Source organism: Pinus tabuliformis, chromosome 7, assembly GCF_031772625.1.
Source record: "Pinus tabuliformis cultivar Carrire ecotype Pingquan chromosome 7, CPIR1, whole genome shotgun sequence".
Lineage (NCBI taxonomy): Eukaryota > Viridiplantae > Streptophyta > Pinopsida > Pinales > Pinaceae > Pinus > Pinus tabuliformis.
Window position 1 is genome coordinate 515,887,253 of NC_142293.1, and position 13,468 is coordinate 515,900,720.

General features: G+C 34.1%; 1 pseudogene; it reads left to right on the forward strand.

Moving 5' to 3' along the window:
* The first annotated feature begins 4,351 nt into the window (after positions 1–4,351).
* Positions 4,352–10,807, forward strand: LOC149248331 (pre-mRNA-processing factor 19 homolog 1-like; annotated as a pseudogene).
* The last annotated feature ends 2,661 nt before the right edge of the window (positions 10,808–13,468 follow it).

Genomic DNA, 13,468 nt, shown 5'->3' on the forward strand with positions numbered 1-13,468 from the left:
TAAATGATAATGATTATATTTTTCTTACTGAGGAAGATCAATACCTTTTCCTATTGTCCCAAAATGAAATAGAACCTGAAGAAACAGAGGATTACAAGAAAGGCTTTGAGAATTCTATTATGGAATTTCATAAAAAATACAACCTCAGGAGTATAAAAGTACTTGATACTCCTCCAAAGGAAGCATCTGAAACACCTGCCAAAAAGAATGTTGAGATCCTTACTAGAAAGAATCTTGATGTTATAATCCAGAAAAAACCTAGCACTTCATCCAAAACAATTCTAACAAATGATCCCTCTACCAGCCAACCAAGAGATATATACTAAAGAGATGTGGCTGACAAAATAGAATTTGTCAATTCAAACAAAACACATACATCATTTAATATAGAAAAAAATTGGCAAAACTCAAAATCCCTATTCCTTTGACAGAATTGATGAGTAAAACTCCTTATAGATCCCAGGTAATGAAAACATTGAGCATAGGAGAAGGAATTGATAGAGTTAATGTATCAGATGATGAACCTAAATTAATATTTGGCCCAGAAGTTGATGGAAAACTTCAAGAGGGATATGTTCCTCCCTTTTATGTTAGTCTAACTATTCATGACAAAATCTTACACAATGCTATGCTTGACTCAGGAGCCTCCCATAACCTTATGCCAAAAGTAATTATGGAGAAGCTAGGATTAGATATTACCAGAAGGTATAAAGACCTGTATTCATTTGATTCTAGTCAAGTTAAGTGCCTTGGACTGATAAAAGATTTATGTGTAAATTTAGTCCAGATCCTTGCCAAAAGTGCACTTATGGATATAGTTGTTGCCGATATCCCACCCAAATATGGAATGATTCTTTCCCATTCATGGGGAGCCAAACTCCAAGGAAGTTTATCGATGGATATGTCTTATGAAACAATCCCTGTCTTTGGTCAGAAAAAGAGACTCTATAGAGAAAAACTCATGAAATTTATGGTCACCACTAAGGATAGACCTAAAAAATATCCTATATATTCTATTCATTCTGATTTGGACTCAGTTATTCTTTACAATGAGTTAAGCACACAAGAACAAATTCAAAACCATGGTACTGATTTTTGTCTCAATGCTAATGGTGAAACATTAATCACTGACCAGGATAATTCAGATGAAGTCTTGTGGAATTTGGGTTTTGATGGGATAGTGAGTAAAGAAGGAGCTGGTGCTGGTGTATGGGTTTCTAGTTCATATACTCATCACTTAGAAGGTCACTCATACAAACTAATTTTTCAGTGTTCCAACAATGTTGTAGAGTACGAAGCCTTACTCTTAGGTTTACAACTTTTGAAGAAACTTGGTGCTAAACGAATTTCCATTCATGGAGATTCTGAGTTAGTGATAAAACAAATCAAAGGAGAATACTCTACCAAATATCCTAGGATGAGAGCCTATAGAAATGATGTGTTAGAATTTCTTGATTCTTTCACTGAATATGGTTTATCTGCAGTTTCAAGAGATCCAAGTATACTGCTTGATGGTCTTGCTACTTCGACAAGTACTTGTAAATTACCATTTCATCCTACTCATCCATATACAGTCAAAGTGAAGAATAGACCTATTGTATCTGATAACATTAGATACTGGCAGGTTTTTGGAGATGATGCTCAGATCAAAAACTTTTTGCAGTCTAAAGACGAATTTGAAGATGTAGAATTTTATATAGAAAATATTATACATGGTAGTGTAAATAAATTAGACTTGCATGAAATAAATGAAGAAAAAAAAGAAACAAATATTTTACAACTGAAAGACAACATCCTGCCTAGAGGGCTTGTTCCTTTAAAAGATTTATTTGATTTCAATGATGTAGCGAAGAAGACCAAAATTGAATCCATTGGAGCTGGTGTTGAGGAACATAACATTGGGATTGGACTTCAAGCCAAAATGATTAAACTCTCTAGCGTCCAATTTTTTTCCCACTCGGAAAAAGACTGGTGAAATCAGACCCTGCATTGATTTCTAGAACTTAAATAAAGCCTTTGTAAAAGACAATTACCCTTTATCTAAGATGGACTGCATCCTATAGAAGGTAGTTGGATCCAATAGGATTTCCTTGTTGGATGGCTTATCTGGTTATAACCAGGTCTTAGTTCACCTAGATGATCAAGAGAAAACAATGTTTACTACACCTTGGGGCACTTTCATGTATGTGAAAATGCCTTTTTGTCTAATGAATGTTGGAGCAACGTTTCATAGGCCATGGATTTCACTTTTGCTGATGAAATGGGTCATTTCATAGTTATATATCTGGATGACATCACTGTTTTCTCAAAAACAGATGAGGAACACTTAAATCACATAAGAAGAGTTTTTGAAAAATATCTAAGGTTTGACATTTTCCTCAACCTTAAGAAAACATTATTCGGTTTGCAAGAAGGAAAACTATTGGGACACATAATTTCGAAAGAAGGAATCAAGATACACCCCAACATAATAGAAATTATAGTGAAAATTAATCCTCCAAGGAATATAAAAGAAGTTCAATATTTTGTTGGATAGATAATTTTTTTAAGGAGATTCGTTCCGAATTTAGCTGAACTTTTAAAGAATATTACCAATATGCTGAAGAAGGATACTGAGGTGAAATGGAACATGGAAGATAAACAATCATTTAACAGTGGAAATTAAGCCTTAACTCAGGCACCTGCGTTAATTAGTCCATATTTTACTAAAGATTTCCTAATTTTTTCATTTGCTTCAGAACACACCATTGCTGCAGTTCTCTGACAAAAGAATGATCAGGTCCAAGAACAACCCATTGCTTTGAGAGATGCAGCCTTGAAGTATGACATTATGGAAAAAAAAGCCTTTTCCTTGGTAAAGTCCATAGAAGACTTTAGGGTGTATATTCTCCATTCACACATCATTTCTTTTGTTCCAAGTGCAGTAGTTAAAGATATACTGAATCAAAACGATCCAGATGGGAAAAGGGGTAAGTGGATTGATGTTATATTAGAGTATGATATTAAAATACGACCCACTAAACTCATCAAAGGTCAAAGGGTTAGCAAACTTAATGACAAAATCTAACTTGCATGCTTTAAATATAATTTTTCTGCAATATTTAATGAACTATATGAGCTGGTGACTCCAATGGTAGCAAAAGATTTTGCTACCTCTCCTTGGTATGCAAACATTATTTATGTGCTACATAATTTACAAGCTCCTCTTTCTTTAAATAACATGAAGGCTAGATTTATTAAACTTAAAGCTGTTAAGTTTTGTATTTTGAATGAAAATCTGTACTGGAAAGATGCTGGTGGTTTTTTACTAAACTGTTTATTGGAAAATGAAGCAGATAAAGTCATGCAAGAGTTCCATGAAGGAGACTGCGGTGGACACTTGTATTGGTAAACTACTGCAAATAAGATTCTAAGGGCAGGTTTTTACTGGCCCACCCTATTTTTTGATATCCAAAAGAAAGTTACTTCATGCCACAAATTTCAAATATTCAAAGGTAAAAAGAATCTTTTGCCTTTACCCTTGAGGCCCATATCTACTGAAACTCCTTTCCAAAAATGGGGCCTTGACTTCATAGGAGAAATTCACCCTGCCTCATCTGCCCAACATAAGTGGATTCTAATAGCCACTGATTACTTTACAAAATGGATAGAAGCCATACCTACCAGACAAGCTTCTAATGCAGTCATCATTAAGTTCCTAGAAAACAATATCCTTGCTAGATTTGGTTGCCCTAGGAAGATTATTACTAACAATGCTGCAACTTTTAGGTCAAACAGAATGATAGATTTCTGCAACAAGTATCAGATAAGATTGGGACAGTCTACAACCTATTACCCTTAGAGAAATGGACTAGCAAAATCCTCCAATAAAATCTTGGTTAACATTATTAAAAAACTATTGTAGGACAATAAAAAATCATGGCAGATCAAGCTGGTTAATGCATTATGGGCAAACAGGCTTACTACCAAAAAGTCAATAGGCATGTCTCCATATCAGCTAGTGTATGGGATAGATACTATTTTTCCAACCTCATTGGGAATTCCTATTTTAAAGATGATGCAAGAATTGGATGTGGAACCAAATGATTTACATAGGAGAATAAACTAGACCATCCATTTGCATCAGACCAGAGAAGCAGTTTATAACATAACTCAGTTGATCCAAGATAACATCAAGAAAACATTTGACCAAAGGATAAAAGCTTATGATTTTCAGATTCATAATCATGTTCTGAAATGAGATTCAGAAGGGAAGAAAGAGGAAAGCATGGTAAGTTCAACAACTTGTGGATGGGACCTTACATTATTGATTCTTACCGAGGTAATAGTGCCTTTTTTCTGAAGAACACAGATGGGACATAAATACCTGAAGGACTTGTCAATGGCAGGATACTCAAACATTATGCTTTTCAAGATTAACAAAGTGTTTTATCACAATCATTGTCAATACCATTTACTTTTGTACTATCATGAGTTGGTAGCTTATATCTCAAAGTTGAAGCCCATGGAGAAGGCCCTGAGGTTTGAGACATTTTGCCACCATAACTATAGTAAACAAAAAAATCAGATGCAGTAAATACTGAAGATGAGGACTCAAGGCTATTGATCTATGGTGTTGTTGACACTTCACCAGGAAGTTCCATCCCCATCTGGAGCCATTGTTAGAGTCCTATAATTTATAGGATCGATGATCATTGAGTATTTGATTTCAATATTTCAGATTGTAAATAATATAGCTTTCTATAAATGATTTCCAAAAAAAGAGATAGAAAAGTGAAAATAAAAAATGAAAAGAGGGTATAAATACAAAAACAAAAGAAAAGAAAAAAGAAAATAAATGATAAATGAACCCCATAAAAAAATAAATAAACCTAAAAGTGATGCTAGTTTAAGTGCCACTACTAGCCTTCTGGGTTTGTGAAAGAATAAATAGATTAAATTGTGTGCAAATTGTTTAAAATGCCACAATCCATTTTTTTTTATGCATACAGTTTAATCATGCTCAACTTGTTTTCAATTTATGTCAATTAGGTGGGAGTGAATAACTTAACCAAACAATTTAATCTTGGTTAATATTATATAGGTAGAAATACGTGGATAATGTTAATCCAACTATTTAATGTGGATTAATTTAGTTAATTAGATTAATCTAGAGCTTGAAATAAGTAGTATCTATCTCTTAGAATAAAAAGTGAAGGGGTTTGCATACCCAAATGCACCCATATTTACTTTAAAATAGAATTAGAATAGGAAAATGAGGATTTTGTGTAATATGTCTCAAGTATTTCACTATCCAAAGTTTCACACTTTGGGTTATGTTTTATGCACCAAAAAGATGTGGCGGGGCCCTCCAGTGTTAACATCCCTGCATTTTACCACCACTCGATCATTCCTCACATGCATCTGATGACCCATAAAGGAGTTTGAACCACCCAAAAGCAACAAAGTTTAATGATGGGGGATACGAAAAGTAGTTTACCACCCCCAACGTGGCACCACGAGGTGAGTTCAGACCCCCCCTCCCCCTTAAACTAGATACCATCGCGCCCCCCTATGAAAGCGGTATTTCCTTCCCGCCTAACGTCCCTTCCCACCAGTGGTTGTATCCACTGTTGGGTGTGGAGCCTGATTATCTTCTGTATTCAAAGGTCTCAGCCAGATGTATACCCCAGGAAAATTGTACACCCCTCCATGTGGGGGGGACTTGTCCCCCCCATGGGGGTCCATGGGGTTTGGGGGCAGCGCCCCCGAAGCTAAAAATAGATGTAAAATTGCCTTGTAAAAGTCTAGTAATTTCTAGTCAATCTGGGTCGTTCATTAGGCGGATGATCTGACAGTAGAAGTTATGTTTGGTTTATGGTTTTTTTCCCTAGAAGGCAACCCCTCACTATATATGAGGGAATTGTATTGCATCTATGTATATCGGTATTCTGAGTGAGGATGAGAGAGGAACATGAGAGTGAAGAGGGAGCTACAACGGATCTGTTGTAGGTTGTATCTCTTCAGTTTGCTAGATAATATAACAAAACAAGGACTTGCTGTTTCTCCGTGGACGTAGCCCAAATTGGGTGAACCACATATATCTATGTCTCTCTTGTTTTATGCGTTTTCTGTGTTTATATTTCTACAATATTTTATGTGTTCCATTGCTCTATAATATATAATTTCCTAACATCCACATCCTATCACGGACACCACTCCCGTCGCGCCACCTCACCCCATGTCCTGTCATTCCCACCAACGGTCATGCTCCACTAATTCACCAACCCCATCCTGCCACGTCTAAAACCATCCTAACCTCTTTAATATCCTATCCATTTACTTGCGCCATTACAGGAGTTTAATGCCTAAAGAGACAGTTAATTCAACGATTAAGGCCAGTTTCACTGTAGATGAATATGGAATTTCACACTCTCATCATACTTTCTTTTCATTGCTTGTTCAATAGAATTCCCTCCTCTTTGTGATGTAATTATTTCCACAACATTCCTACTACATATCATTCGTCAATCACCAGTGTTGTGCCACTCTGGATTTCCCGCAATTACTGAACTCACAACGATTTATTACTATTCCAATCTTTGATTCTCATTCTGCAAACTACCATGGCACCTAAAATTTCTCTTGTGATCAATCCAATGCTTAATCCACCTATTTATCTAGACCATACACCACTCGTAGGTTGAGATTATTAAATCACTAAAACACAATGCAAATTCGACTTGTTTGAATTGTGCTACTAGTTCCAAGGGAATTTCCTTGATCAATCTGATGAAATACATCTTTGGCAACCTAGACTCTCTCTGTTTTCTATTCCCCAATCCTATCATTTTCTTGAATTTTTCCTAAGATTCCAAGCCTCTTACCTTGCAAGCAAGAGGAAAATTAACTCCCCAAATGGTGAAATTCTCTTTATCCTCACAGTTCAGAGCATTAATCAAATGTTGCAGGTTCCCTAGTGTGATTTCCTCTCCCCTTTGTCCTTTGAAGCTTTAAGAGAGATCTACCAGAAGTTAACCTTCCCCCATAGAGCTTCCATCTTTGAAATCTTCCTCCCTGAATATTCCCAACTCCCTAAGAAAAACCCCCCATATCCCTCTTCTATATTCCCTTAGAGGACAAGACATATTATTTCTATTTTGTCTTCCATTCTTGGTTACTACTTAGATGAGAGGGTAGATGAGCCTATTCCAGGATTTCTGTCCACTCTTTCTTTAGAGGAAGGACCATCAGTCACCTTTGACTATGGTCACTTCTTACAAAATATAATTCATGAATAATTCCTTCAGTTTTTAACTAAAGGAATGTTTATATATTCATCCATTCTCATATATATGTTTCTATTTTTCCAAGTAGATAAGTTTTCATTCTTAATGCAGAAATTAGATCAGCAAGGAGAGCCACAACTAGTGGTTTTCTAGATTCCTTAGTTAGAAAACAATCATAGGAGTACAAGTTTTCAGAGTTTGTAGATCAATTTGTATATCCAACCACTTGTGTATTAAGTGGCCAACAAGTTCTAAGGATCAGTAAAGAAATTCATAAGGTTTTGCAGCTCAGTGAACAGGTTAAAATAGGGGATTGGTAGCTTTACCAATCATTCACAAATATTAGAGTGTATTGTTCGAAGCTGCCACCATATAAACAACCCAAATATATACCCATGATGATATTTACCTTGGAATATATCAGGCAGATAATTCATTCTAGAATATTCATTTTGTGGCAGCCAAGAGTGATGCCCAATATCCCATGATGACCTGATTATATATTGGTTCAGTAGATCAAATTCATACACAATGCCAATTGTCACTGTTTTGACCTTCGACATTGAAAATGATACATGAAAAACCATAGTCTGTGAAAATTTAGTTTATTTTTATGAAATTCAAATCCAATGCTCATATAGAAAGTTATGCTGATTTTCCCTAGATTCTTTGTTTTAGATTGAATTCTAGAGCTTTTAAAAACCCTAAATTCTTCAGACTATATCTCAAAAGATATAATGAAACAAGATCTGAAATTTATATAAAAATTTCATAAATATATCTACTCCACGTGGTCAAAATTTTAGCTTCTGAAGCCTCATAGAATTTATTTTTATGAAAATTACAAGATTACCTGTTTGAAGCAGTGAAATCCTAGAATCAAAAGCTCTTATCCCAAATGTTATGCAACCAACTCAAAAAAAAGATATGTCAACCAATTAAAATTTATCCTATTCGAGGAAACCTCCTTTACATTACATAAATTAAAAATTCTTGGATGATACAAATGATAATACCTCCTTGGTATATATATAGGAGACTAAGGGGTCACAATATAATCAGAGCCTACATAACAATAATAATGTAAGGGCACAACATTAACAACAAGGGGCTATAGTAACAATAACAATAAGGGGGATACACTATTATTATAGAGACCTAACAGATAGGCTGAACTTTATAAGGGAGAAATATAGAGAATCTCGGTTAGAGCGGTACAAAAATTATGAGAATCTGTGACAAATTCATGATGAACTAGATAACACGGGGAGAGTCTTGGAGCTTGAAAAATGTTGTTTTTGAATATGAAGACAAACAATTTATTTTGTACTTTTTCCTTTGTTTTACGACATTCTACTTTCATTTGTATCTCTTCATATTTTGCATTTAGGAGTGAACTTAGAACTCCCACCTTCTGATATGAATTTGCTGCATTTTCTAGTCACTTTTGATTAAGTTATGATAGGTTAAATTAATTGTTTTGACTATCTCTTTGTAATTTATTTCGATCTGTAGGTGTGTAAAAGAACTCAGAAAGGAGGGAATTTCTATGAATTCTTCTACAATACAAGAGAAGTGAAGTCAACAATTGTACACTTTCAGGTGATTTATACTCTCAACCCCAGATGTAGATATGAATGTTGGGAGCTTGGCGATAATTTTTTTGAATGCAATAATGTTAATGGTTATATGTCTTATGTATGAATGACCTTAAGTGTAATAGTTTATCATACTTGAATATTTGTTATTAATAATGTCTATTACAAGCTTACGCATACTAATTATAATATACTGTGGAATGTTGCAGCTAAGGAACTTGGTTTGGGAAACATTGAAGCACGATGTGTATCTTTTATCAAATTATTTTGTTATACATTGGTATATATTATCTTGTAAAGAAACTAAATTTCTTAATTTCATTGGCCCAATTGCACCATCGAGGTACTCTTTATGCTATCTAGATTGATCTTTTCCATAGTGCTTACACTAGGTGTCAAAAAATGACATCTGTGAATGCTTATGTCCTTTTGTAGTTACAACCAATGTTCATCATAGTAATACATGGTGCGAAATTGTCATTTTCATTGGTTCAATATTACAGATTTGGATGCCTTATTACTGACTTGTGTTTGAAAAAAAAAGGTCCATCCAGGAACTTATGTGCATGGTCTCTCACAGGTCCAGATTAGCACCATGGTTGTGAAGGATAATTTACTAGTTGTAGGTGAATTCTAAGGAGAGCTTATTTGTAAGGTAAGATTATAATATTTTATCCTAAAGTATGGTCTATATCCATCTATGAGGTTATTTGTTTTTTTATTATCTTTGTTTATGGTACAATACACATATTTTATTTGTGGTGCAATTTTTTGACCAACCTGATGCGAGTTATTGTTCAAAGATAACTTATGTTAATAATGCTATGACCAATGCAGTGAAGATCTGTCACAGTTCTAGGTACATATGAAAAAACAATTGTTTTTGTATTTGAATTTTAATTGATTTTCAATATTTCCTATTTCCCAAGCTCCACAAAATCCAATGATAGAAAGTTATTTTTGTTGACTTATTTTCTGTAGTTGTTATACCACATTATGACTAAAGACCATTTACATCACAAATTTTTGTTTTACCATGGAGAAAACCATTTCATGACTATAAGTAATGACGATGTTGTACAAATCTTTGACATAGAGAGATTTGCATTGATTAGGCACTTCTCATTCCCTTGGCTTGTTAATGTAAGTACCAAGTGATTTCACAACATTTTATTGTCTGTTAGTTGAAATTTGAAAGTGAAATTACATGAATTCGTTTTTATTTTTTTATTTCTCACACTTTTATATAATATGGAATGATATGCAACAAACTTCAATCAGTCTAGACAGAAAATTGCTTGTTGTTTTTGGGGACAATGTCGAGGGTTTGCTTCCAGACTGTCAAACAGGAAAGGTATGTAAATTTTTCTGAGAAACTCTACTGGGGTGCATGGTGTTTTGTTCTATGTTTAGTGATGAGTTCACACCTCATAAGTTCAAAATTTAACCAAAATTTAACTCTATTGACAAGGTGCTATCTGCATGAAATGCAATTATTTGTTTTGTTTGTATGTTGCATTTTACAGACTGTTGCAATTCTTCAAGGCCATTCAGATTACTCCTTTGCTTCTGCATGGCACCTAGATGGTTGAATGTTTTTCTACTGGGAACCAAGATTCCACATGCAGGCTTTGGGATGTTAGAAACACTAAAACCTCTCTTGAAGTTCTCAAGGGCCACTTAGGTGCCATACCTTCTATAAGGTTCTCATCAGATGGACAATTTATGGCCATGGTCGAGCTAGCTGATTTTGTCCATATATATGATACAAAGCATAACTATAATAAGAGATAGGAAATTGATTTCTTTGGGGAGATAGCTGGAATGTCATTCAATCCAGACATTGAGTCACTTTTTATTGGTGTTTCTGATCGAACATATGGAAACCTACTTGGATATAGAAAATGGGATGAATATTTTTATCTTGATTCTCTAATATGAAGTGTTTCTTTACTGGTGATTTGGAAAGCCAAACTTGGAGTGTTGCATATTGGATTGCATTAATATGGGATCAAATAACTGAAAGTAAGTTTCCTTGAACATATGAACATATGTAGAGAAAACATGTACAACAAATGACTGTGTTCAGTTCTTTTAATTGGACAACATTATCCTATAGTATGACAACATAGTGAGGTGTGACCATTGTCTCATCAATAGGTAGTCAATGTCAGTTGAATAGTTCAGGACATTTTAGAAATGGAATGTGAAAATGTTATTGATCAACATAAGTCTTTGGAATTAAATTTTCTCTGAAGAGAAGATGTGTTGGTAATTTCCATCTTTGAACAGTTGAGAAATGTTTGGAAGAAATGTGTTCAATAATATTATGGTAAATTGATAGTTCAACGGGAACTAGTGTCTTTGTTAATAATATATGATCAGTTATGTTGTCTCTAGTGTTGTAAAAATTTATAATAGCGTAGCTTGTTTCATTAATTGCATATGTATTTAACATGTTCATAGGAATATCTAATGAATATCGTAGTGTTGAACTCATTCTATATTGTCAAAAATTGTAACTCCACTATCATAGAATGTGAGCTCAACCTCTTTTACCATAGAATTGTTTTCAAATCTAATATGATGATTACAAACCTGATTCAATATATCATTCCTCCACTATGGTAGATACAATTAACTTTTCCAAATTATGTATATTTCTTCCTCATAGAATTATGTTGCAAACAAAATTAGCATACATAATTTACAACTGAAGTGTTAATATTTATAAAAACTTTTGTCTGAAGGGGCACTCAAAATTAACATTTTTGACAAGGAAATATCTACTCTTTATTTAAATAATAGTTCCTTTATTAACATTTTCTTTGTTGGGACATATTCCTTCAGATGTCGGATACCAACCAACTTTGGCTAATGATCTTGGAGGTTTGCAAGAATGTATTATAACAAACAAGAATGATTCCATTACTTCCACGCAAGCTATATATGTGCCAGTTGATGATTTGATTGATCCAACACTTGCAACAACATTCACTCATCTTGATGCCACCACTGTGTTATATAGGCAGGTCTGTGATGAGCTCTGGTATTTCATCAAGGATGTTGCAACTCCCAAGGGTTTCTCAACTTAAATTATCAACCCACAGTTCATACAAATTTAGACGTGATAGTGATATATGCATAGCAGGTTAGGTACTACTCATGTCATCCTCAGTCATGAGATCAGATCAAGGAGTTCAGAGACCACTCCTTCAACTAACTATAAAGAGAAAAGCATGTCATAATTGTAAGAATATGAACATGATTCTAACTACAGAAGCGAAAATTCTATCTATTCAATGTAAATGATGAATTGAAATTGTATGAAGGAAAAAAGGGGTTACTCTAGTTGTAGAAGTAAACCAAGCTATTCTATTTGCATACTTAATCAAATTAACAACCTACTTGCATGAGTCATTTATCTATTTGCAACTTTCTTGAAAATGAGAAATTCAACCTTAAATACAAATGGATAAAAAGGCTAATTCTAATTCTATTTTCTTTCCTATCGTTGCAACGAGGAAATGATGGGGTTATAGTGATCTTAGAGTCTTCCCTAATCATGAAATCAATGGTTGGGGGGGAATTACTCAATTCAATATGCCACGGTCAAAGGACGAGGGAAACCTGGTTGAAGAAAATAACATATGGGACATATTAGTCTCTGAATATGTCATATCATTCAGTATATAAAGTCTCCATTCATAAGTCGCATTCTTGCATTTATGACACTTTGCATAACAATTATACCACCAACTTCCGCTAAATGTACCTCTTTCACCTTGTGGTTAATTATGATGGATTTCTTATCTTTTTAATGGTTAAATGTGTTTTTAACATGGTTTTATCAATGATGGTTTACTAATGTGGTTATGTGGCCAAGGAGCATGTTCCACTATGAAAATTTCTATCTCTGTATCAGTTCAACAGTTCGGTACTTAATTCTACACTTGCACGAATGGAGGGAAAAAATCAAAATTATAAAATATGTTTTTCTTTTCTCTAGCATGGTAAATTAGGTGTCACATGGGCCTAATATGATGGTACAAGCCTTGGAATGTACCCATCTCACACATGTGGGATCCTAACACATGATTTAAGCTACAATAAAAAATATGTAACAATTTTTAAACTACCATCTTTTGCCTCGATTTACATGCATATGGTTGATAATATGAAGAATCCGAGAAAACATTTTTTCACAACATATCAGTTTACTTGTTTCTCAAACTGTTTCCCAAAATTCAATACAGTTTAAAAGTTACATCTGGTTCTTCAAAGCAAATTCGTACAACATTTCTACAAAACCCAGATTGACAAAAGTATTCAAACAATCAACTTCATGGATGATTTCCGAGGCCATGGAATCAAATCTGGAAATACAAGATACGTTTTTATTCATAATATGGAAAATTAGACTCCATATATACATACTTCCAAAATACATCATGGTCGAGAGGATATGGTTGTTTCTTTAACACCAATTTGTATAAAATTGCAAAAACACCAGATTTATGAGATTTTCCTCTAAAGTTGTAAATTTGTTTTTTGAGTTTATGGGATTAGATCTTATCCTTACCCACTAGTTTTAGTGTATAA